Source organism: Limulus polyphemus, unplaced genomic scaffold (assembly GCF_000517525.1).
Source record: "Limulus polyphemus unplaced genomic scaffold, Limulus_polyphemus-2.1.2 Scaffold1113, whole genome shotgun sequence".
NCBI classification, from domain to species: domain Eukaryota; kingdom Metazoa; phylum Arthropoda; class Merostomata; order Xiphosura; family Limulidae; genus Limulus; species Limulus polyphemus.
This window is the reverse complement of record NW_013666723.1, coordinates 322,063-327,003: the sequence shown is the minus strand read 5'-3', so window position 1 is coordinate 327,003 and position 4,941 is coordinate 322,063. Positions and strand designations below refer to the sequence as shown.

Here is a 4,941-nt window from a genome sequence, read left to right as displayed (position 1 = left end):
TAAATTTGAGGGTAGGTTGGTAGACTTCTTGATGAGTAATCAAATCGAATCAGGTGTTACGACAGCGGAAGTCACGTGACGCTAGTAACACGTCATGAACTTCTAGAAGACTCCCGTCCCTTCCTGAAGTCTCGAGAGGGTACTAGATATGCGGTAGTCTTGTATATATAAGCCGCCAAGAAGCGACGGCAACAAGGTAATGTGTAATTGACAGTTGAGTCAAGCACGTGAGACGTTCGTTGTGAATTATGGCGTTTTTTATAGCGCGACTGTGGAAATTAAGTGCATTGCAAAGTTGTATTCAGAAAGAATAAACCAGTTTTATTTAAGAAAGGACGTGTATCGGTAAAGTTTCATCGGAAAGAAATTTACGGAAAATTAACTAACGACCAGAAACGTAACACAGGTATACACGCGCCCAACGCTTGGTATTGCCGGCGCACAAAAATTTAGGTAATGAAAAGGAAACAAACAATTTAAATTTTATAAAGAAAAGTAGGGATCGATATATACGTAACCTAGCTAGCTATAGTGATATAGAAAGTTTAATACTACAAAACGCATTGAAACAAGAAAGTCAAAACTATATATCGATCCCTACTTGTCTTTATAAAATTGAAATTTTTTATTATACCTGCATGAAATAAATACAGCTCCAGACACCAATTCTTCAAAAACGTATTTTCTCTTTAGTTAAACATAATAATTAAAGCCATAATATTTTTAACGAGTCGGCAAGTGTTAGTTAAAAAAGTTGTAACATATGTTTTTCACTGAGGTTTGCCTAAAATCCGGATTATTCTTCGTATTTTTCAGTCTGCATTTTTGCTGCAACAGTTATACTCATTTCCTATGTATCTACTAGATGGCAATAGTTATGATACAATGTAACTGACATATTGTTTTGTTGATAAGCGTAAAGCTGCATGATGTAGTATTTGTGTTGTGTCCACCACGAGTATCTAAAACAGGTTTTTAGAGGTGTAAGCCCTCAAACTTACTGCTGAGCCACTAGAGGGCGTAACTAAAGTATCTGAATTGATCCTTTTCTAGTTTTTAATCCTATAAGCTTAAAATTATCAAAGTTATCAGAGGTATAGGAGACACAAAATGGTGGAGGCCCAAGGTTTATTTGAACGAGCGAAGCGAGGGAATGTGCGCCATAAGTGCACTCATTTGGTCGGGGTCCAGGACTCGCCTTAGGGCCCTGGAAGCTTTTGGGCTCCGAAATATACTTTGTCCATTCTCCTAGTTTTCCTAAGAGTAATTTTTCTAATTTTGATGCTATTTTTATTGAGTCAAATTGAAAAGTGGGGGTGGAGCAGGACCCTCGCTTCCTACGCCACTATTTGAGACTTTAGTTTAGGAAAAAAGAAAACTTTATTACCACACAAAGGAAATTAACTAAATATTATTTATATTTAGAAAGATTTTAACTATTCAGTCTAATGATACAGAATCTTAAGCTCTAGATTTTGGTTCCATCATCTAAAGTGTTTGTAATTAAGGGAGGCAAAAGACAACTTCTGAAGAAATGTGTAAACGATTTAATCAAGTTGAATTACGTTATGGATTCACTATGATAACCTCGGGCACACGATAGAGACTGTCCAATCGAACCTCTAGTTAGTTAGTTGACTTCTGGCTTTTTTGTTTGTTTGTTTTGAATTTCGTGCAAAACTACAAAAGGGATATCTGCGTTAGCCGTCCCTAATTTAGCAGTGTAAGACTAGAGGGAAGGCAGCTAGTCATCACAACCCACCGCCAACTCGTGGGCTACTCTTTTAGCAACAAATAGTGGGATTGCCCGTTACATTATAACGCCCCCACGGCTGAAGGGGCGAGCATGTTCGGTGTGACGGGGATGCGAACCCGCAGATTGCGAGTCGAGCGCCCTAACCACCTGGTCATGCCAGACCGGCTAATTTTTAAATATTTTTATAAAGAAGGAATATGTTAAAGTTATGACGTGAGGAACTGATCTGGATAACAGTTTAACTACATGTACGTGTACTTTCACCAAGCTTCTACAGTTTGTGTGAACGCCTTTCACAAGCTTGACCAATCCAAAATTACTTCCTCTATCTCTGTATCACGACTAACAGTGCACCTGAAGAAGTGTCTTACACACCTATCAACAGCATGTTACTGTTGGTAAACGAAATCTGAAATTGGAATGCCTAATTCTTGATAAAACTTGGAAAACCATTAACTAAATTACATTGGCGATACTCCAAAATCGTTTTATATTTCTTTTGATAAGTAAAAGCCCAGCTTAAAATAAAAATAAAAAAGCACACACACACACACACACAAAGAAATTCTATTATTATACATTCTTCTAAATCTTGAAAATCCTTAAGAAACTAGATAAAGAATGTAATGTTTAAAAATATAGGCCTAATACTAATGTCTTATGATAAATACAATTGATTACAATAATACTTCATTGGCAACTCAGAATAGTGTGCAAAGCATGTCAGAGCTAGAGAGGTTAGATATTTTTTCCGTTCAGTGCTTCCGCGTAAAAATCAAACTTAAGCTAGTTTGGAATCTATTTCCTGGGAGTTTATTTTAGTTGCGTGCTTAAACATCATGTTCGTCTGAACCATTTTTTTTTCTCCCTTCTCATTTTAGAGATGATATTCATACACTACGCCCTTCTCGGGCCATTAGTTACTTCCTTTGTCCTCATTGTGGATAGGACTAGGTTAGATTAAGCCTACTAACACGTATATGTAGATGTTTAAAGCATCTAAAGCCCAATGTAGTGAACGAGTCTCGTATTTACCAAAACATTTTCTTAGAATACAAGGATGGATACAGAGCGGGAGGATCCAGAAGGATCAGGATCCCTTTCTTCAAAAGCAAGAATACAGAAAGACAGGTATAGAAACTGTTACTCAGTTTGTGAAGTTCTCAAATAAGCAGTAATTACTTTATGCCATAATTGAAAATTGGAAAGGAACATCCCTTATTAATACTATTATTTTAAAAACAATAATTATCATATATTTTTATTAAATAGCATGTTGACAATTACGTGTATCGGACGGGCCGTAGTTCCGAAAATTGAACGTAAAAGTTTGATTGTTTGTTTGAATTTCGCGCAAAGCTACACGAGGGCTATCTGCGCTAGCCGTCCCTAATTTAGCAGTGAAAGACTAGAGGGAAAGCAGCTAGTCATCACCAACCGCCGCCAACTCTTGGGCTACTCTTTTACCAACGAATAGTGTGATTGACCATCACATTATAACGCTCCTACGGTTGAAAGGGCGAACATGTTTGGTGGGACAGAGATTCGAACCAGAGCTTTGCAGGGCCAAAAACTGGATTATAATAAGCTGGATCTAGATGGTTACTTCTTGTCTGCCTAATCGAACCAACCTTACTCAGTGCACTTGCCTTGCGTTAGACACTAATGAGGCCTAGCTCTGAACGTAAAAGCAATTACACACGTAGGCCTAATATTCATTCAGGTTATTATATAAACAGTAGTATGTGTATAATATTGTTACGACAGCGGAGGTCACGTGACGCTAGTAACACGTCATGCACTTCTCAAACGTTCACGTCCCTCCCTGATGCTCGAGAGCCTACTAGATATGCAGTAGTCTTGTATATATAAGACGGTCAAGACGTGACAGCATTAATGTAATATGTAATTGACAGTTGAGTCGAGCACGTGAGGCGTTCTTTGTGAATTATAGCGTTTGTTATAGCGCGACTGTGGAAATTAAGTGTATCGGAAAGTTGTATTCAGAAAGAATAAACCTGTTTTATCTAAGAAAGGACTTGTATCGGTAAAGTTTCTTCGGAAAGAATTGTTACGGAAAATTAACTAACGAACTGAGGCGAAACAATATTCTATTAGGGACATAAGCCAATAACATTTTTGAGGTATGTTTGTAATCGTTCCAGAGACCTATATTATTGTTACTGTTGTGTTTCTGCTTGTTTGTTAATTTCCAGTATAAATTCATTCCGAGGAACTTCAGCGATACAAGTCCTTTCTTAATTAAAACTAGTTTATTCTTTCTCGATACAACTTTGTAATGCACAGAATTTCCACAGTCACTTTAAACGTAACAACCTTTATAACACACGCTATAAATCACAATGATTCACACACTTTACTTACGGTGCTTACTGTTCGCTTGACTCAATTATCTATCTATTCAATCTATCTCTTCGATCTATCTATATCTCTTTAAATCGCTCTGGTTTTTCTCGCCAGGCTTATATACTAAAAAAGAGGGCGCCTCGAACAAACTAGACTTGCTCAGAAAATTCATGATCCTTTGAGAAACTCCAGCGCGCATGCTCCTAGTGTCGCGTGACTTCCGCTGTGGTAACATTACCCTTAATTTAAGCTTTCTAATGTGCTGCAAAATTTTCATAATAATAATCAACACTATTATTCTGCTTCTTTGTATGTACGACCGTTACGCTTTCTGACCGAGAACCTTCTGCGTAAGCACGCGTAGTTAGAATGGTTCCCCAAGAGAAACCGCGCGTGCGCATTATTCACTCGACGACTAACAGTCTGCCTGCGGCAGAGAGCTGCAAAGCTCAGTGATCAAGTCGCTACAATTGCTGTATGAAATAAGAAGTAACAACAAAAGGGGAATGTAAATATACTTTACGAACCATTCTGTACAACAGAATATTAAAAACTTATCAAAGGTTTTTAAAAAAAGGTTTGACGTTAGGTCGTTTGTTTGTAATTAAGCACAAAAGCTACACAATGGGCTATCTGTGCTCTGCCCACCACGGGTATCGAAACCCAGATTCTAGCGTTGTAAGTCCGCAGACATACCGCTGTGCCACTGGGGGGCTCGTTAGGTCGTAGAATAGCATTTTAAGTTTATTTTTCGAAAGCATTAAGTACAGTAAAGTTTAGTCCTAACTAAACTGAAGTAAAAAAAAAACGTACACTGG

The 4,941-nt window shown here is 37.8% G+C and overlaps 1 long non-coding RNA gene across 1 annotated transcript in view; it reads left to right on the top strand.

The window, feature by feature from the left end:
• The window catches only part of LOC111086452, an 11,343-nt gene extending 9,191 nt beyond the window's left edge, over positions 1 to 2,152 (top strand). The window contains exon 3 of the long non-coding RNA XR_002611179.1: positions 2,142 to 2,152. This is a non-coding gene — a long non-coding RNA (uncharacterized LOC111086452). The remainder of the gene's footprint in view (positions 1 to 2,141) is intronic.
• Positions 2,153 to 4,941: the final 2,789 nt, after the last annotated feature.